Raw genomic sequence first — 22,562 nt, 5'->3', positions numbered from 1 at the left:
AAGAGCTTCATCAGCGAAGCCATGTTCCGCCAACTCCCAAAAGATCCAGCCATTCCCACCTTCAAACTGATAGACAAATGGGAAATGGACCTGGAAGCACCTAATTCCAAACATCTCCTGCCAAGCAGGTGTATGCTCAAAATCTCCATTGGCAACAAGAGCATAGTCCACAATTGTTGGGTCGTGCGAGACGTCCCTGCCGCCTTTTACTTAGGCAGTGACATTCTCAATCGCTTTGCCATTAGTTTGGACCTAATAAACTTCAAAGCTTGGTCCCGATTAGCGGATAATCCCATGAGCTTTGATGATCCAGAAAAAGCATTTAGGTCAGCTCAATTGCTACCTTATGCAGTTGAAATTCAGGTTAAAGAGGAAGTCACCATCCCAGAAAGGACCCGACAATTCTCCCTGGAAGTGAAAGTTAAAAGGGGACAAGAGTTGAAAAACCCTGATGCTTACATACATCTAAATGCTTCTCTCCAACAGCAAGGGTTGGGGGTAAACCCAACTCCATTAGTCAACATAGAACATGACACCATTCCAATAGAGGTGGATAACAGCGACTTAAAGAGTATTACTCTAGCCGCAGGCACCATTATTGGAATGGCGGTTGATGACCGACATTTTTCCATCGACTTATTAAATGAACTGTTAGGACCAATCCCCAAGGACTGTTTTGACAGTGACAGTGAGGACAATACAACACCAGACAGGATTTTTACCCGGCATGGGGGGAACTTCCTGGTGTACACTTCCTGCCCTTATGGTAAGGAAGATGTGACTTGTGAATTCAGGAGGGATGAGGTGATTTTCCAGGTTCATGAAGGCTGCCTTGCCCACCTGAAGCCTCCGGTCCAAATCAGCACTCTGACCAGGGACTTCTCCACCCAGCTGGAGGAGGCCGCGGAGATAGCCAAACCAGAAGTCTTTCCAGGCTTCAGGCAGATGGTGGAAGAGAGAGTCAACCTAGCTGATGCCTGTGTGACTCTGGAACAAAAGCAAAAGTTGAAACAAGTTTTCTTGGATTTCCAAGATCTCTTTGCGGTAGACTCATATGACTGTGGTCGCACCGACATCCACACAACCACAATCCCCACGGACCCTGGCATGACTCCTGTGTTTGTGAAGCAATATCGCTTGCCTCTCGCATCAATGGAGTCCCTTACTGAAATAATTAAGAACCTTGAGTCCAGGGGAATAATCCGTCCAGTCCACAGCACCTTCAATAACCCGGTGCTGGGAATATTGAAGCCAAACGGCCAGTGGAGACTCTGCGCCGACCTCAGGGAGCTCAACAAACGGGTCCATACTTCCCGATGGCCTCTGCCCTACATTGACCAAGGGCTGGCCCAGATTCAGGGGTCACAGGTATTCACTGCAATAGACCTGACCAATGGATACTGGACTGTGCCTGTCAGTAGGGAGGACCAATAGAAGCTGGCTTTTACCTTTGGGGGCCAGCAGTACACATGGACCCGGACTCCCTTCGGATACCTCAACTCCGGTAATGAGTTCAATATTTTCTTACACAAGGCCATGCCCGACTTGGGTGCGAGGGGTAACCTGGCTTATGTAGATGATGTCCTCATCAAAAGTTCATCTGTAGAGGAACATATAGCGGAGATCCGTTATGTTCTGACACAGTTGAGGGCCGCCGGAGCAAAACTTTCCTTTCAGAAAGCACAGTGGTGTAGAACCCGTGTTAATTTCTTGGGGCATGAGATTACTCCTCAGGGTCTCTGTCCCCAGGAAAAGAAAGTGGAAGCACTTCAGAAACTGAAAGACCCCACAACTCTGCGGGAACTAAGGAGCCTCCTTGGACTGACTAATTACAGCAGAAAGTTCATTGAGGGCTACGCAGAGATCACCAGACCCCTGATTCATCTCCTAAAGGGGGGGTCAAGTGGGAATGGGGTCCAGAACAATCCGAGGCAGTAAGACAACTCAAGAGAAGCCTCTCACAAGCGCCTTGCCTAGCTTACCCTGTCAGAAACAAGGAGTTCTTCCTGGAGACAGGGTTCTCTAATACGTGCTTGACGGCCGTATTATACCAAAAGCATGACAAGGTCAATAAAGTAATCTCCTATGCGAGCAAAACTTTATCCTCTGTGGAGGAAAAATTCAACGATTGTGAGAAGGCACTCCTGGCAACGGTGTGGGCATTGAAGAATTACCGCCCGTTTATCCAGGGGGAACACATCATAGTGGAGACTCCACACCAGCCTCTGCAATATCTCCAAAGTGACAGAATCCGGGCCGGAAATGTGAGTAATTCCCGAATTACTTCCTGGATTCTGTCAATGCAAGGCTTTCCTGTGGAGGTCCGATATGGCCAAAACAAGAAGAGTCCCCTCGCGCAAGGTCTGGCTGACTTGCATGATTGTGCCAGAGAAAACTGTCTCGAGGACAAAAGTCTAAAAATAAAGGACAACATGGAGGCATACCTTAATTCCCCACACAAAGTCTTTGAAGAGGACAAGTGTGAGGGAATGCCCACTGTCTATGTGGATGGATGCTCTTACCATGTTGACAACGACGGGGAGAAAGAACTGGTGGCCGGCGTAGGGAATGCATGGGTGAATGAGTCCCCAGAACCCTCCGCTGGATACAAAATTGGTCCCCGAAGTAGTCAGGTGGCAGAATTGATGGCTGTGCATCAGGCCATCCTCACTGCTGTCCAGCATCAAACTCCACGAACTGGTCATAATCACAGATTCGGATTATGTACGGAACGGGTTCGTGGAGCACCTGGTTAATTGGAAAACCAGAGGCATGTTATGTGCTAACAACAAACCCTTGAAACATGGGAAGTTGATCCAAAACATTGATGATCTGGTCACCTCGAATGAGATGACTATCTATTGGAAAAAGATCAAGGGTCATTCCAAAGTAGAGGGACCAGACAAAACTGGAAATGACTTAGCTGATCAGCTGGCCAAAACCGGGGCCCTCCAAGGGGATCTAATTGAGATTGAGTCCCTGTTGGGGGATATCCAGGTCACTGCCATCACTAGGTCCCAGACAAATGCTCACAACGACCTTTCAATTGCACAATGGAGTAAGGAGACCCCTGATGCTGATTTGATTACTGCTCAGAAGGGGGATCCAATTATTGGTAAATTTTACCAGCACCTTGAGGACCCTGAGAACTTTCCCCTGACGGATACCGATTACATTGGGAAAGAGGACCTAAGAGTGTTGATGAAATGTCCAAAAATGTTCCGAATCCAAGACGGTTTGCTGGTAAGGAAATCCAAAGCTGGCCACGATCAGTGGGTGGTTCCTACCTCATTCCGAAGCCTGATGTTAAGTCACGCCCATGATGCGGCCACCGCCGGTCATAGGGGGTTTCACACAACATTGGAAATCTTAAGAGAGGTTGCATACTGGCCACACATGGGGCAGGACCTCGACCAATACTTGAAGGGTTGTCTTGTGTGTGCACAATTTCAGCCGACATCCCTCGCACACCGGGCGCCTTTACAAAAAAGGGGGATGACACTGCCATGGTCAGATTTACAAATCGACTTTGTAGGCCCTATGATTCGCTCGGCTAGGGGGAATAAGTACATGTTGACTGTGACATGCTTGTTTACCAAGTGGGTGGAATGTCTCCCAGCCCCAAACTGCAAGGCAGAAACGGCAGCTGCCTTGATGATTAACCACATCTTTTCCCGTTTTGGTCTACCTCAAAGGATTGAGTCAGACAGAGGTAGCCACTTCACCAGTGAAGTAATGACAAAGATGTGGGAGATACTGGGGGTCAAGAGAAAGTTGCATATTGCTTATAGACCAGCTTCTTCTGGGGCAGTAGAGAGATATAACCGGACAATTGTGAGCATATTAAAGAAGTTTGTGGCAGATTCTGGGCCAAGTTGGGATATCCGATTACCTCTGGTCCTAATGGCTATCAGATCTACCCCTTCATCTGCAACCAAAATGTCACCATTTGAGTTGATGACTGGGCGCAAGATGGTGCTTCCTCAGCATTTGCTCTACAGGACCCAAGAGCAGACACTGATAAATGCCTCCACTACTCATGAGTATGTGGAGAATTTAAGGAAACACCTCCAACATGCTTTTGCTTATGCTCAGCGGAATCTAGAAAGATCAGCTGATAGCATGAAGACCCACTATGACCTGAAAACTTCCAGGAAGGAATATCAGGTGGGGGACCGGGTCTATCTATACAACTTCCAAAGGAACCAGGCCAAGCAGCGCAAATTTTTGCCTACATGGAAGCGACCATTCGAGATCATAGACAAAATCTCCCCTGTGGCCTACAAAATCCACATCCCCAAAGGTCCTTTGGCAGAGGGAGAAGACAAGTGGGTCCACATAAACCAGTTGAAATGTTGCCATCCCAGGCACACTCTGCAACAACTGGAGGAATCCTCTGGAATCCTAGCGGGTACTGTCTCAGACTAATTCAGTTCCAATCATAAAACATACCACATCTAGTCTCTAAAATATTGTGATTTGCAAGAAACTGTCTCTTAGTTATACTGTTTTTATTTTTTCAAAATAAGAATGTAATGTTTCGTGATGATGAAATGCATATGCTGCCCCACTATCTCAACAGTGGTGGAAACAGTCTATGAGTAGGTATTGCCGCTCTTCCTTTGTCGTCCTAGGAGAAAGAAAACCTGAAGACGGGCCAAGGAGGATGATACGGAGACCGGGAACGAAGATCCATTGCCCCTCATGTCCCCAGCCCTCCAAGATGTCAGGCTGGAGCCAGGACACGATCACCTACATGGCCCTCAAGGGCCTCTCCATCCCTCCAAAGTCCCACTTGGAGTCAGACTTGGCCCTTGTGGCACCAGACTCACTCACTCCCATAGGATAACATTGGGGATTGGACTTGTAGTGCATTGATGGGGACAAGATGGATGCCCCCACATATTTCGGTTCCCAGAACTGCATGTGCGGTCTAGTCTTTTGGGTGTGGTTCAGCCCAGAGGCACCTGGGATACCCAGAGACTATTTAAACCACACCCAGGCTGAGAAACATGCTTTGCGTTTTCTGCACCTGCAGCGTGACACTCACTGTGTTCGGATCGGTCTCCAGTAGGCCTGCATCTTTCTTCTGCGCTCAGCTCCTGCAAGAACAAGAACACAGTTAGGAACAGCCTTACCTTGTGGCGCTTCTGCCCATCAGTCATCGCTCTTTCTGTTCTGCGGGCATCTTCAGCGGTGTCATTCCCATCCCGGCACACCGCTTCCTAAGGAAAAGAACAGAAAAAAGGCATTAGTAAGCATTCTGTAAATCTTTGCTTATTTTTAAATACTGTACTAGCTTCAAACGCTTACCTGAATCCCAGCTGCTCTGGGGGAACTCTGTCTCCGGAACTTCTCATCCATCTGCAAGTGGGAAAAGACACTCCAGGTTAGCATGGAAACATCTAGAGGCGCCGCATACCGCGCTTACCCACCGCATTTGTTCTTCATAACCGGCATCCACGCTGAAAACGTCGCAGCACCTGAAAGACACAGAAAAATAACTCAGTTCAATGCAAATACGAAAGGGGTGCCCCCATCTAAGGAAGGAAAGGAACGAACTTAGAGAACTGTTCAAAAGACTCAATATACTTACCTGTCAGACTCTTGCCAGTGAAGTAACTAGGCAGCAACGAGCCCGCATCAATCAACGCGCCCCTGCGCTGAAGGCAGGACAGAGAGCACACTATCCAAGAAAACAAGGTGAGCTGTGGAACAAAGGGAAGGGTTGGACCCCGGGGAAGAAGGGGTTCAAGCACACAGTGTGGGATGTATTTACCCATGCATCCGGGCCCTACCTCAAAACTGTGCAGTACTGGCATTGAAAACATCATAATGGCCAGAGCTCCCCAGAAAATGCACAGGAAAATCCCATTTTGCCTATATTGTGAGTTCAGAGATGCAATGCTGATTGCCAAAAGCAAACCCATAACTGTTGGGAATTCATTTTCTTAAATCCCAAAAATGGGTGCAGTACCAGTACTCACCACTATCCAAAAGCCGGCAGTTTAAAACCACCCTGTGTTTCTCTGAAGGCAGGCTCAAACTGTCTATTTTAAACATTGCAACACATCTATAAACTCACTGGACACCAGCAGACATTTGGTAGAATGGAGTGTTGTGTGCCTACAAAATCTGGGAAATGAAGAGCCCAAAACAATGCTTATAACAAAACTGCTATGGAGTCAGCAGTTTAAGTTGCACTGGATTTAAAGACACTAAAATCGAAAATGTTTAGATTAAATGAGTGACCTATGTTTGGTGTCACATGCCTTTGCAATTGTTTAAATGTCATAGTTTAAACTTAGAATCAGCATTCTAGCTGCATGTGTAAAATTGCAAGTTAATTTAAAAAGCAACAAAAAAACATGACAGTTAGCTGAAAGTCTGGCTTAAGGAACCTGATTCTGCCTGGCAACTACCCCCATCAGGAGTGAAACTTGAGTTACAGCTGTGTTCCCAGGCCCATCTGCCTTTTTGCTGGCCACACTAAGGATATGCCATCTATCTGATAATTGAATTACCTGTGCTCTACAGGAGCTCTGAACAAAGCCTGTCTTGACTCAGGCAAAGGTTTTATTACAGCGGTCGTAAAATGTAGCTTCCTCTTGGCAGAAGCTGGGAGGAGCACTGCCTGTCAGAGCAAGCTGGCTTGGCAGAACTGGATAAACCAGTATTTCTACCTTGTGCTGAGAGGAAACCACACCCCTTTGGAGCCAGAACATAACTTTAAAAAGATGGATCATTCATAGAGCGGACATGTGAAAAATTTATAAATGATACCATAATTCTTGTGATTTTTCTGCCCACAGTTTAAGAGGTTTTTAGAACCGGTGGGATGTTCAGGGGGGTGTCAGCGGAAAAGTGGATATTACTCTAAATGTATGCATGTTAAAAATCTGAAACTTCATCAGTTAATGTCCATACTCCCTACGCACATGTATGTAAAGTTGGGTCAATGTCAGAAATTGAAAAATCAGTTAAAAAGTGAAATATGTGCCATTTCTGAATGCAAGCTCCCAGGAAGAGCAGAGTTTGAACAGGGTATACCTCCTGTAATGCATGATGGGTGCATATGATTTTAAAACAATATGTACCTCTGCAAATATGTATTTGTTTCAAATCTAGATTTGTGTGTAAGTTGACAGGAGGAGTGGACTCTCTGCAAGCCATAAAATGACATCACGCTGACACACACTTCTTTCCCCAATCAAATGAGAAATGGAAGTTTGACCAATTAGAAGCTGAGAGAGAGGTAGGGTCAGTGATGCTAGAACACACCCACTCTCAAAACACATAAAAGCAGACAGACAGGACAGATAGGGACCTTCAAATCCATCTGCCGCTGGAAGCTCTGCCGGAAAAATCCATACTTTACCTCCATCAAACCTCCAGAGAGCCAAACTAGAGACTTCAATCTATCCAGAACTAGAGACCCAGACCAGAGAACCAGAGAGAGCTGACCCAGATCACTGTGAAGTGCAGAGACCAGAGGCGAGTTTAAAACCTGACCAGATCCATGGCGAGGCCCATTTCACTCAAGAATATAGTGTGAGTACCTAGAAAACTGTGCAGAACCAATCTCTTAGTTAAAATAATATAATTCAATCTATTTAACCTAAGTAGAACTGCCTGATAGCTCCAAATCTGTCACTTGTCATTTTCTAGTTGCAAGCTGCACTTGTCTTTTTGAGCTTTTAAAATTTCAAATCTGAAAAACGACCTTCACTAAATCGCTCATATCTCCGCGACCGTTTGTGCTAGAGACTTGCAGTAACTTTCATTTGGAAGATGAGATCCTAGGCTTTCCTACGACCCCAAAACGATCGTGATAGTCCTTGCGGTTCCTCTGTAATAGCGCTCGGCGCATCCGCGAATTTTGCCGCGATTTGCAAATTTCTCCACGTGTAAAAAGACAGCGGTTTTGCTTTTCCTTGCCAAAAACTTCGTTTACCTGCTAGTTACTACTAAAGCATTGTTAAGGTGATCCTGAATTCATAGAGAGTAGCTATCACTCACCCTGAACCTCTGAAAGGGAATTAAAAGCATTTTAGCATTTTTTTTAATTCATTGCCAGCACATATCAAAGCAATTTGGGCCTGTGTTTTCAAACTTCTGTGGTCTAAGTTGCTGGGGTGAACTGAATCACATTTGATTGCATTTCTGAGAACTGTGTGCTTCCTTCCATTTCCTTGCATTGTATCAAGGGGGGGAGGGGATTGCCAGAGAAAAGTGATTACATTGTTTTGTTGAAATCATATTGAGTATTTCTATACTGCATTTCATTCATTCAACCTTGCATCCATTTGAACTCTATAAAGCATTTTGTACCACCTTCTTCTTTTGTTCCTATTCACCTGTGTGCTACCTTATCCATTTCATGTCAACTCCTTATTGATTATAGAGAAGCGTGTTAGTGCCAGATTCTCCGTTGTTAATCTTTATCATATCAGATTAAGTGTGCTATTCAATTATTAATTTATTATAAGGTGTGATATATACATCTCTTGTTTAAATTATCAAATAAACCTTTTAACTTGCAAAACAGAACTACTTCTCGGCTCAGTGGGGTCAGGGGGATTCCAAGAGAGGGGTGTTATATAGGGGTAGTCATCCAGAACGCATGAACTGGACATAAAGATATATCAATAAGGGTTTCCATTCAGTATCCCAGACTAGGCATTGACTTAGCTGTAGTGTTGAATTGAATCCTCTTACAACAGAGACAATAGGGAGTTAAACTCCACCAATCCTGTGTTTCAGGCCCAGTCTCCAGTCGAATAGCCTCGAGTGAAGGGTTTGAGGTCGTAAGAGGTCAGAACAGGCTGAGTGACGTCCCTGTGGATACCAGGTGAGCGTTACAGTAGTTGGATAGGTATGGGGGGAGTAGGGAAAGTCAACACCTCGATACCATCATCCTAAACTCACACTGGTTATAGCAGATATCAGGCATTCATGTCAAGAATCTAATCATGAAACCAGAACCGTAATCCTAATCCTACAGCCTATTACTGACAAGTGAATGTCACATAAGCAGTAAATAGGAACATAACATAAAACATGGCTTGTGACCTGACAGCACATAACATGGACCTTGCTACACCATGGAAGCACAAGACAAGGAAATGATTAGAGCATAATGCACACATATTGACAGTATGCTAAGCGGAATGGAACTTTCAAGGGTTTCCCCTTCTAATGAAAAGACAAAACACATGGCCCTTTGGAGCAAGCGAAAGCCAGAACATAGCAGTGCATTACATTTGAGGGGGTTTTCTCCTTATGTGTGCTACTAGTTTAGCACCCCTCTCCTATCATGTAATGACCATGTACTCAGCGTAAGCCCATCAGTGTTTGTCCCACAACCACGTATCTGATCACAGTGTCCCCTCCTGCATCAACAACCACCAAATGTCTGACGTTAGTTTAAGCAACCAACTTCTTCTCGGCAGAGCTTTATGCGCCCATATACAGTTATCACCCGTAGAGGCATATGCAAGAAGCCCGTGCACACTTTCATAAAACATACACCATAACACACAGAACTGTAGTGGGGCACTTATCTGAGCGTCCGAGGGCCCCACAGGACACCCCGGACCAGAAGCTGTAGGGCGAAGTAAAGCCGCGTTAAAGAATACTCACTGCCGCGGCCCGGACTGCAAAAGTCTCTGACATTCCTTCGGCGTCTCAAACAAGTTTAGAATCCCTTCTGCATGCCGCCGTGAACGCCCGTGCAGGATATCGCTAAAAATCCGCACCCGAGCATCGGCTGCCAGGTAGAAGTAGTCCCGCAATCACACATCAGCTGTGACTGCGCGCAAAGTCTAAGGACTTCACAATACCCCAACGCCTGCTGGGAAGTGTAGTTAATTACTGTTTTGCCCACATTACACATCTTTTCCTGCTGTAATCCCAATTTCTGACAGCGTGGATATTTCTTGGAGATGTAAAGACTGGGGAACACCCTTAACCCCCACCCCAATCAGAAGCAAGCATCGGGGAAGTACCTCAGCACATGCAGACGAGATCCATGATAAGGAAGAAGAATGCAGAAATTGTGAAATAGATAGATACAGCATATTTTGGACTGAGGCTTGTTTCGGGACACTCTTTAAGCTGTTAAAAAAGGAGTGAAAGAAGGCTGTTTGCTCTTGAGCCAAAGGGTGCTTACTAAACATTGGACTGAGACATGCTTAAGTCTTGATCGGGAAGGAAAGAATACCAGATCTGGATTTCCTTTTCAACGACTGGAAAAGGGAACAGTTCCCTGATTCCTTCTCAATGAGTTTCTCTTTGGAGGCACCCATGGTAGTGCCCAATGACAACGTTCATCAGATCATGCTTTCTATTTTTCTCTACATTCTTCGTTCATATCCTTCGTTGATGGGGAGAACTACTGGCGTTCGAAATTTCATGCAAGATCCTAAGAATGGTCCAATCGTGAGGAGATTGCTTACAGCCATAATATAGCAATTTCTCCAGCTTCCTGAGTACAGTGGTGAAAATCCAAATGCCCCTACCTGAGGAAAATGCGCATAGACTAGTAGGGTTGGTTTTCCACGACCTAATTGTTCTCACCTTCTTGAGAGATCTGAGGAATACAGTGGCACTTAACGAATTGCTTCGTGACATAATTGAGCAAGTTAATCTACATTCTAAGCAAACACTGAGAACATCCTGAATGAGAATTTTGAAGGAAGAGATCCTGAGCCTACTATCTGTAGTCTTCTACCTCTTGCTGGAGAGGCATCAACATTTTGTTTAGTGAAAAGACGGCTCTTTCCTGTACATCAGGAACCCTGTTAATCGTCCTGCAATCATCCAGCTGCTTGAAGAGTTTGTTGGGAAGATTAAGATATTTCCAGAGTATTGGATGATGTTGCCTGAATAAAAGTTGATTTTTCATTCCTTAAAAAGGGCAGCATCAACATTAATAATGTAATGGCCAACAACGAGAGACCTCCAGGATATGCAAGAAGCTACTGCTGCATGAAGTGGGCCTACCTATAAGTCTTTTATACATGCATCTTGTTTATTGTGATCATTATTTTCGCTTACACTATGCACTGCTTACTATTTGGATCCACATAAGGCAAGGATTCCTGTGTATCTTCTTATGCAGAAGGAGGGTACAGATGTGGCAACTACAAGGCAGCCGAGACCTTATGTAATTGTCCCTACTCTAGAGGTACATTCAAAGGCACCTAGTCCTATGATAGATACATTTAGGCTTCCTTTTGGGTGAAGGTCGTGTATGGAGATTATACAGGACTCTTTTTTGCCTCTATATTATGTTAATAGGATGAGGCTTCAGGAACTTTCTCCTACATAGGTAGTACATGGAAAAACACCAAGTCCACTGACAAATGTTCCTATTATTGGTCCAGTAAGAAGGAATTATGCGGACATACTTCATGAGATGATTATAGAAACTCATAAGCAAATTAGCTAAATGGAACATGAATCCGCTTGTATTACATCTTTTACGGGAAATGTATAGAGATACCTCTGTTACCATCTGTTTGAACAAGGGTATTATCCGGTCCTCTCCTATATCCACTAACCTGGGACTTAAACAGGGATGTGCCACCTCTCTGGTGTTATATAATTTATATGTAGCAGAGAGAGATTTGTTGATGTAAGAAATTTTCCGCCAACAATTGAGGGTTGTCAAATTTGCTGGCTGTCCTACGCAGATGATACTATGTTGTTGGACAAGAAGCCGATTGGCCTGCAGAGGTTATTAGATGAACTATAAGGATATGCGACAGAAAACAATCTTAAGATAAATGTTGGGAAAACTAAAATCATGATCTTTGGGGGAAACTATGGTAAGTGTAGGCAATCTAAATATCAATGGAAAATTGATACCCAAACCATCGAAATTGTAGAGGCTTACCCATACTTGGGCATGCCAATATGCAAATAAACCTCAACCAACTACTATCATGAGATGATAGCGTATAAGGTCTCCAGGAAATGGAATGTGATAACATTTATAAAAGCTGTATTATACCGGGCGCGTTGTATGCCCTGGAATCTTTGCCTTCCAGACTTTTGGTGAACTTGGAAAAAAATAGAAGGCAAATTGTGGAAACCAGCCCTGAGACTCCCTAAAGCTATTACTATGGCTGCTATTAGATGTGAACTAGGTCTTTCCTCTCTTACTACACTATGGAAGCTAAATTGTTGCAGGCTTTATATAAGAATGCTATCCCAAAAAGAAGATGGTTTATTAAAATTGGTAGGCAGTAGTATGATTAAGAAGAATAATAATAATTGTTTTATGAAAGACTTGTTACATACTGCCACTAGCTTTTTAAAGGATATCAATTATACACTCCCTAGTGAAATGAATAAGCCAGAACTCATTATAAAAACTTTGAAAAAGAAAGCCACACGGTGGAATATGTGCAATAATTTAGACTCCCTGGGAAACAAGAAGTGATTTACGGAATACTGCCTACAAGGATTGGAAGCTACTAAACCTAGAAGCTATATCCTTAAAGTTGCAAATATGGAACTGTCTAGATTTATCATGTTACTAAGATTTAACCAACTTCCATGTCTGGAGTATGTTGGAGGATGGACAGGAATTCCAAGGGAGAAAAGGATATGCAGGATATGTAAAGATGAGTTGGAAACTATAAGAGATCTACTTACGAATTGTAACAAACTGACTGAGCTATACTATAGGGGATATAAAGATTTGGCTAGTGATCTAAAGATGATAGCAACTGATCAGTTTTGGTCAAGTATTTATATGGCCTCTTCTTTGATGTATGTATGTGCAGCTTACAATATCTGGAAAGAGATTGTTAAGAAATGGGAGAATGTTACAACCTCTTCAGTAACCATACTCTGGTTCACCTAATGAGAATGGAGGCTCAGAGACCTAAATTGATCAGTTGCATAATCTAATCTATACTGGAAATCTATGATAGTATTGTAATGCCCCTATGCTCTTATCACGTTTTTATAATATGTCATTAATGCCTCTTTCTTAGTATTTTAGCACTTTAGCACTTTAGGTATTCCAGGATCTGATAATTGAATATAGATTATATATTTATATTTATGTGTGGATTATGTAAAATGAAATTGAGCATTTGCACTTTTTCATATAATTTGAACAATTGACCCAGACTATAATTTATATGATTACATGTTTTTAATATGTTTTAATCTGTTTTAACATGTACTTGTTTGAATGAAATCATATCTGTATATTTGTATAAATGTTTAAGGTTATAATTAACCATTTACACTTTAAATAATTAAAAAAATAAACTCATAAGAAAAGAATAAGACATAAGAGAAGCGCTAGGGAGGATGATCATGAGTTAAATGATTACCTGGATAGTACAGCACACCTGGGGAATAACATATGGTTTCAGCATATGAAAGAAGTGGGAAGGGAAATCTCGAGGAGGAATGCTTTGTGTGTGCACTCATGCCTTATAGCACAGGAAGTCTAAATTCATCATAACTATTGAAATAGACGTCCAGACAGCAGATTGTCTACCACACGTGGCACTCTGCCGTACAAGTGTTCAGTTCATGGACCGAACAGCTTATCTCAAATGGGTAACTGAATGGTCAGATCCAGAAGAAGATGATTATGTCCAAGATACAAAGACAAGGCTAAAAGCTCATATCAAGAATCACATGATCAAATATGAAAAGCCTGGAGTAAAAGGAGCTGGAATCAGATGGCAAGTAAACAGAAAACTGGAGAGTACAGGAAAATCTGTAGAAGAAATTTGTAGATGGAAGAACAGAGGCCAGATGCAGATTTGGGGATCAGTGCTTTCACCAGATTGATGGGAAGAAGGAGTGGTTATCTGCAGAGCCTGGGTAGTCATTGGTTTCTATCAGCCAACCATTGACATAGGGCCTCATTACGAATCAGGCGTTAAGGGGTTAACGGCACCGTAAACAGCGCCGACCCTTAACGCCTGATTCCGAGGTCACTTTGTGCCATGGTGAGTTTAACGCCTGCTTTTTGCAGGTGTTAAAATCCATGGCGCTAAGGGACCATGGTGCTAATTACGCCACCATAATTTACGGTGGCGTAATTAGCGCCTTCCCCACTCCCATTATGCCCTATGGGGCAAAAATGGGAATGGGGAAGGGTAAAATGGGAAATGGGGATTTACTGCCCCACTCACCTTGGAATGGGGTGGTAAATCCGCCATCCACCATGGTGTAAACTTAGTTTACACCATGGTGGTAAGGGTACGACCCAGGCGGTACCTTACCGCCTGGGTCGTAATGAGGCCCATAGTGTATAATGGATGCAAGCCTCTGTGGTTGAAACTGACTAAACTACCGACATGGGTCGAAGATAAAGGAGGACATATGCAGATAGTGCCTTTGGAAAGTGCAAAACTGTGCTCTAGAAGCAATGGCACAAGAAAAGTTGGAGAGAATCCGAACTGCGGGTGAATCTTCGATGTACCAAGAATGAGCATTGGAACAGCAGTGATAATGGATCACTACTGGGCGTGTGGATCAAGAGCTTATATGAAGCTGCCCAAAGACTGGGGAGGACGATGTTCCATAATAAATGTTCATGTTCAGGCGTTGGTGATTCCTAAAAATGATTTGAACATTGACAGCTTTCCAAAAGCAGATGCTCACCTGAGGAAGAAGAGATCTGTGGAGCTGATAAGAAGAATGAAGAGAGATAACTATTTCTCAGCCAAGTCAATAGAAACTTTTGATGCCATTCCATATGAACACAGACTCTTCAGCCAGACTTCGTCGATATTTATGTTGATCTTTATGCCGAGTATCCAGGTTGGAGCAAATACTAAATGGCTGCAAATTACCAGATGGGGGTTGTTGCAGACAATCAATATGACCATAAAGGGATTCAATGCTATCAGAGAAGAGCTGAGAGCCATACAACTGATGACTCTTCAGAATAGATATGTCCTGGACATGATCACAGCTATGGATGGAGGTGTTTGTGCAAAAACGTGCTAGCTGTGTTTAAATAGGATGATGAGGAGTATGTGGCGGGTGTTACTATGAGAACAGCTATACCGAATGTGTCATAGTATCGCTGTGTTCTAGTTGATTGGTGGTGTACAGGAGAGAGTAAGCGGGGTAGTGTGTATCAGTAAAGCGCTTGAGGGCAAGTACTCCATCTGTGCTGTCTATTTTATCTGTTTTATTTACTGTCCGTTCATTCCACTTCGTCTGTTCATCCATTTCGACTGTTGTATCTATTTGATCTAATAGTCATTCTATTCCTTCCATCCACTCGACGTATCATCCATATGATCTACTTCATTCGTTCCGTAGACCCATTTTGTCCTTCTAATCCGTAAAATGTGTTCTATCCGTTCTATCCTTCCTATTCATTTGATCCGCTTCATGAGTTCCATCCACTCCACTTGTTCCATCTACTCAATCCGTACCATCTGCTCTATCCGTACCATCTGCTCTATCTGTACCATCCGCCCTATCCGTTCCATCCTCTCTATCCGTTCCATCTGCTCTATCGTTCCATCCGCTCTATCTGTTCGATCAGCTCTATCCGTTCCATCCACTCCATCCGTTTCATCCAATCCATACGTTCCAACCGTCCCATCCACTTCATCCGTCCCATTGACTCCATCCGTCCCATCGACTCGATCCGTGTTCAGTCCATTCAGTCGGTTCCATCTATTCCATCTGTTCCATCCACTCTGTCTGTTCCTTCCACTCCGTCTGTCCTTTCACTCCATCCGTTTCATCGACACGATGTGGTCAGTCCATTCTATCGTTTCTATCTACTCCATCTGTTCCATCCACTCCATCCACTCCATCTGTCCTACCCACTCCATCCGTTCCCTCCACTTCTTCCGTTCCCTCCACTCCATCCATTCCCTCAGTCCACTCAGTCCACTCCGTCCACTCTGTCCATTCCGTCCACGCTATGTGTTTCATCCGCTCCATACATTTTAACCACATCGTCCAATCCATCATTTCTTCCATTCCATTCACTTCGTCCGTTCTATCTACTTCATCCGTTTCTTCCATTCCCATTTGCTCCATCTGTTCCAACTTCCATTTGTTCCATCTATTCTTTTTATTACATCTATACCATCTATTCCATTAATTCCAACCAGTACGTCCGTTCCGTTCCATCTGTTTCGTCTGCTCCATCTACTTCATCCGTTCATTTAGACTCAGTCTAACTAGCTCTCTGCTCTATCCATTTCATTCATTCTATTCGTTCCAATCACACAATTCCTTCAATCCGCACCATTTGTTCTATCCATTCCACTCTATCCATTCCATCCGTTCTATCCACTCCATCTGTTTTATCCACTACATCCATTCTATCCACTCTACCCACTCCATCCGTTCTATCCATTCCATACGTTCTATCCATTACATCCATTCTATTCACTCCATCGGTTCTATCCAATCCATCTGTTCCATCTACTCCGTTGGTTCAAATCATTCACCCTTTCCATCAATTACATTCTTTTATCCACTTTATCCATCGACTTGTTCCTTTCCACGCATTCGATCTACTATTCCCTTCCCTCCATTTCATCTGTTGCCTCTACTTCGCCCGTAACATCCACTTTTCCCGTTCCATCCACTCCATCCGTTCCATCCGTTCCAACCACTCCATCTGTTCCAACCACTACATCCATTCCATGCATATCATCCGTCCCATCCACTCCATCCGCTCCATCCGTTTTATCGACTTTATCAGTTCCATGCGTTGACTTCATCCGTTCCATCCAGCATCATCCGTTCCATCCAGCATCATCTGTTCCATCCACTTCATCCGTTCCATCCACTCCATCCGTTGCATACACTCCATCAGCTGCATACACTTCATTCGTTTGTTACCCTCCATCCGTTCGTTACCCTCCATCCGTTCGTTACACTCCATCCGTTCATTACACTCCATCCATTCGTTACACTCCATCTGTTCCATAAGTTCCATCCACTTCATCTGCTCCATCCGTTCCATCCACTTTATCCGCTCCATCTACTTCATCCGTTCCATCTGCTCCATTGGTTCCATTGTCTTCAACTGTTCCATCCACTTCATTCGATTCATCCACTTCATTCGATTCATCCACGTCATCTGTTCCATCCACGTCATCCATTCCATCCATGTCATCCGTTTCGTCCACGTCATCCGTTCCGTCCACGTCATCCGTTCCAACCATGTCATCCGTTCCGTCCACTTCATCCTTTCCGTCCACTTCATCTGTTCCGTCCGCTTCATCGCTTCCATTAGCTTCATCCATTACGTCTACTCCATCCGATTCATACGCATCATCCATTCTGTCCGCTGCATATATTTCATTTCATCCATTTCATCCACTGCGTTCGATTCACCCAATGCATCTACTTCATTCCTTTCATCCACTTCATTCCTTTCATCCACTTCGTTCCTTTTATCCATTTCATTCATTCTAATTCAGTTTATCCGTTTTAATTTACATTAGCAGTTTTAGTTTTCCATTTTCTCAATCGGGTCTCGATGCAGGATTGTTATTTTTGATGCAGCAACCATGGGGTACTGATTATTACTGGTGTTATATCTTTCTGCAAATTACTGAAAACATGGCTCTTCCCCAAAGAATCGACTCTTAACGCAAACAGTATAAGGTCTTCGGTGAGTCAGATGTGGGGTGGAAGGGAGTTCCACAGAGTCGGGGCCAGGGCTGAGAATGATGATCCACCTAACCTGACTGAGTTGGTTTTTGGTATCACCAGGAGGCAGGCAGAGCTTGATCTTAGAGTGCGTGGTGGATGGTAGGGTTTTAGTTTGTCCTGAAGATGTTGAGGTCTGGTTTTATGTATTGCTCGGTGAGAGATGCATACGTTTTTGAAGGTCACCCTTCGGGCAACCGGAAGCCAGTACAGAGTTTTGAGGGCTGGGGAGATGTGATCTCTTGGGCCAAGTGCTAGTAGCAGTTTGGCTGCAGCATTTTCTGCTCTTTGTAGTTTAGTCAGGTGGTACGCATGGACTCTGAGGTAGAGGGGATTAGCATAGTCCTGTCTTGACATAACAATTGATTGGACCATGGAGAGTCTGTTGGGAAAGCAGAGGTATGGAAAAATGTGCCTAAGAATTTTGAGGTGGTAGTGGTGGACTTAGAGACGTTGTTGACTTGGAGCGAGAGGGTTAGGTCAGAGTCGAGCGTGCATTCAAGGTTTTGAGTTTGAGGTTGTCGGGGAATTGCCCATGGCAAGTGGCCAGGGTTGGGGATGCGGAAAAAATTTGGTGTTGCCACACACCATGATTTCAGTTTTGGAGGGGTTTAACAGGAGGTGGTTTGTGGTCATCCAATGATATATGTCAAGGAGGTAGGCAGCGAGGTCGGGTTGGCAATTGGGATTTGAAATAAGGAGTTTTAGGATTAGTTGGGTGTCATCGGCGTAGTTGTAGCACAGGATATTGTGCGAGCGGATTATTCGTGACAGGGTGGACATATAGAGGTTGAACAGGAGGGCTGATAGGCATGCTCCTTGTGGAACTCCTGTATTGACTGGTCGGGTGGCGGTGGAAGCATAGGTGGAGAGTAGGGTTATTTGGTCCCTATTGTTGAGGAAGGATGCTATCCATTTGAGAGCGTTTCCACGGATTCCCAGGGAGTGGAGGCGGTCGAGGAGGATTGAGTGGTTGATTGTGTTAAAGGCAGTGGATAGGTCCAGAAGGATTAGTGCGGCGCATCCCGCAGAATCTGCAGTGTTTTAAGGTCATCCCAGATTGAGGTTAGGGTGGTTTTGGTTCTGTGTCGGGGTCTGAAAACAGATTGAGCGGGGTCTAGGAGATTGTTGGCTTCAACAAAGGCATTTAGTTGGGAGTAGACTGTTCGGTCAATGAGTTTAGCAAGGAACTTGGTGTTTGAGATGGGCGGTAGTTTTTGGGGTAGAGAGGGTCAAGGCAAGGTTTTTTTAGAAGAGGCTTAACATGGACAGTTTTGAATGCGTCTGGGAAAATTCCTGAGAAGAGGGAGTCGTTTATGATGGTTCTTGCGTGATCTCCTGTGCAGGTAGATGCAAATATTTCTTTGAGAGTTGTGGCTGGGCAGGGGTCTAGCGGGGAGCCGGATGGTTTGCGGGCGGAGAGAAGTTTTAGAAATTGGTCAGTTGATATTGGATTGAAAGAGTCGAAGTTCTTTTGGATAGGGGTTGCAGGCAGTGGGATGGTAGGGAGGACGGGTGGATTGAGTGGTGGGTGCAAGAGGGCCAGTTTGTTGGTTAGAGAATTAGTTCTTTCGAGAGCAGTGGTGTAGAAGTGGAGTGAGAGTGAGTCACAGAGTGATTGTGAGGGGGTCAATTGGGAGGTGGTACAAGATGGTTTGGTGAATTCAGAGATTATTTTGTGGAGTTCTTTGCTGGGGTTTTCACAGTTCAGGATTAGGGAGTTGCAGTGGGCTTTTTTTGCTTTCTGGATTTCGGCTTTGTAGTGGCGATGGTGCCGGGCCAAGGTGGATCTGCTCAGGGTGGTTATGTCTTTCCGCCATTTGCGTTCAAGGGATTTATATAGTTGTTTTGCTGTCTTCAGTTCTGGTGTAAACCATCTAGGAAAAGGGCCATGGTGAGCTGATGGTTTGCAAGTGGGGGTCAGCGGGATTAATGAGGTATTGAGCCATGAGTCAAAAGCGTTGCTGTTCATGTGTTCATTGGGTGGACAGGTAGGGGGGGGAGACTGAAGGAGCACGTCAGCTAGGTCGGGAGGATTTTTAGTTTCATCCAGCATTTGCGTAGATTTGGAGGATCTGGTTCTGGTGTGGGGAGCGGGGTGTTTGAGAAAATGGTGATAGAGACAATGAAGTGATCGGACCAGACGATAGGGGTGGGGGGTTTAGTAGTATCTGGTCGTGGGAGCTGAAGATGGCATCAAGGGTGTGTCCTTTATAGTGAGTTGGCACGTTTGTGTAGTCATGGAGGTTAATCGTGTCTAGGCAGTCAACCAGAGAGTGGGTCATAGGGTTGGTGGGGATTTCAAGTCAGATATTGAAATCTCCTAGAAGGGTGAGGGTTGGATGGTTCAATTGGAGGGTGGCTATCGAGTCGCAGTGGTTGTTTGAGAATTGTCTGTCGTAACCAGGAGGTCTGTAGATGATTAGGAAGCTGTGGGAGAATGAAAGGGGGAGGGATAGTTTCACGAGAAGCGATTCGCAGGAAGGGGTGGTTGGCTGGTTGTCGATGATTGAGGCGGAGAAGTGTGACTTGAAGGCGATTGCTAGTCCTCCTCCTCTGGAGGGTCGATTCAGAGGGATGAGGGAGTAGTCTAGGGGGAAGGCTACATTTGCGATAGGGGCAAAGTCATCGGAGAACCAGGTTTCCCTAATAAAGACCAGGTCTGGTTTGTCAGAGGTGAGGAGGTCAAAGATGCTGTGTCTGTTTTTTGCAACAGATCGGGCATTTTAAAGGATGCATCTTACTTCGGTACAGGAGGATGATGAGGGAATAGCAGAGGTGGAGGATGGGAGCGGAGGGCCAGTGAGTCTGAGGGGAGGTGGGTTTGGGCATGTGAGGTGAGAGCATGGAGACTGGGGTGAAGGAGAGGGGTGGTCGGTGGTCGATGGGAAGAGTAGGCGGGCGGTTGGAATTGGGTCGGTGTTCTGACTTGAGTGTCGTGTAGACGATGAGACCTCCGTCCCCAAGTGACGCACAGGGGAACTAATAGAAACCCACTGTGCGACCCTTGAGGCCACAGGTGAGAGATGTCTTCCCAGATCCACGGAGCCTCTGTAACACCGATGCTGCTGTGGTGTAAGGGAGACCCGAGTAACCTAGTAGGGAGGTTCGAGGCTCAAAAGATGCGGCGGTCCCTGGAATGGTAGAACCGCAGATTAGCGTGGATGAGGGGTTAGCCACCTGTAGGAGATAGGGCTTGACTTGAATCCCAAGAAGGGAAAAGGGCGTAGAAGTTCAGCAAGGTACCAAGGGATGATCCGAAGACAAGTCGAGGTGCAGTCCAATTATCCGGCAACAGATAAACAGTTCCAAGCAAAGGTACAAAGGGGTGTCCGAGGGAGTCCGAGATAGAGTTCCGTGATCAAGGTAGCAAGGAGCAGGTAGTAACGCCAAACAGGGTCTGAAGCCAGCTGAGAAGCAATGATCGTTCTGTCTCTCAGACCTTTATACCGTGTGTCCCTGGGTCATGTGACGTCTCTGGGTCATGTGACGTCCACCAAGATTACGTGAGGAACGCCACACTGTATCACGTGACCGACGTGAAGACGTAACGTCGCCCCTTCTGCGATAGATTCTCCAAGGCAATTGCCAATGCAGAAAGGGTTGTAATCGAGCCCGTAAACCAAAGCCGGTACGGGGTTTTCGGATCTCTGGGTTCACCGAATCCCTTGAGCCTCGAAGCCTAGGAGGAGATGTTGGGGGAATGTGAGCAGTGTTCTGATGTGGGGAGGCCTGATGTGCAGAGGATCGCCTAACATAGCCCCTCCCCAACGGCCCACGACCCCGTGGGCAGGACGGATGATCCTTATGGAAGCGAGCTACCAAGCGAGGGGCGTTCAGATCAGAGGCGGAAACCCATGAACGCTCCTCCGGGCCGTAACCCTTCCAATCTACCAGATATTGGAGCCTACCCCTAAACCATCTGGAGCCCAAAATGGCCGATACCTCGAAAACATCAGGAGAGGTCAAGGACACTGGCGCAACAGGGGTACGAAGACGGACAGAGTCAGGACAAGGTTTGAGGAGGGAGACATGAAACACAGGATGGATCCGCCAAGAGCTGGGAAGCACTAGACGAAAAGCCACCGGATTCACAACCTGTGAGATCACATATGGACCGACAAAGCGAGGTAGCAACTTCCGGCAACCCACTAGGCGAAGATGACGTGAAGACAACCAGACCCTAGAACCCACCACCAGAGGGGGAGCAGCACGATGTTTGCCATCCACACGGGCCTTCATAGAAGCCTTTGCTTCAGTGAGATGAACCACGGTACTAGCATGTATAGCAGAAAGATCCCTAAGACATGTCGTGGCCGCAGGATTCGCAGAACTAGAAGCATCGGGGACCGGCAAGACCTTGGGATGTTGGCCATAGAGGGCGTAAAAAGGAGAATAACCAGTGGCTGAATGAGCTGCATTATTATATGCGAACTCCGCAAGCCGTAAAACGGCCAACCAAGAGGTCTGATGTTGCAATATAAGGCAACGAAGGTACTGTTCCATAGATTGATTCGTCCTTTTGGTCTGTCCATCGGTCTCAGGATGATAGGCCGAAGAATACCTGGCATCAATGCCCAATAGCTTCGTCAGGGATCTCCAAAACCGAGAGGTGAACTGAGAACCTCGATCGGATATAATGACCGAAGGGAGGCCGAATAACATGAACACATGTTCAAAAAATAAGTCCGCCAAGACAGGGGCCGAAGGGATGCCTTTACAAGGAACAAAACGGGCCATTTTTGTGAACGTGTCCACCACTACCCAGATGGAATCAAAGCCTTTCGACTTGGGGAGGTCGGTAAAGAAATCCATCGTCAATGTATGCCAGGGCCTGGGAGGTACCGGAAGCGGAAGCAACAACCCAACCGGTCGACCCCTTTGAT

Source organism: Ambystoma mexicanum, chromosome 1p (assembly GCF_040938575.1).
Source record: "Ambystoma mexicanum isolate Mex_15411 chromosome 1p, UKY_AmexF1_1, whole genome shotgun sequence".
NCBI lineage: Eukaryota > Metazoa > Chordata > Amphibia > Caudata > Ambystomatidae > Ambystoma > Ambystoma mexicanum.
Note: the sequence above shows the minus strand (reverse complement) of the source record.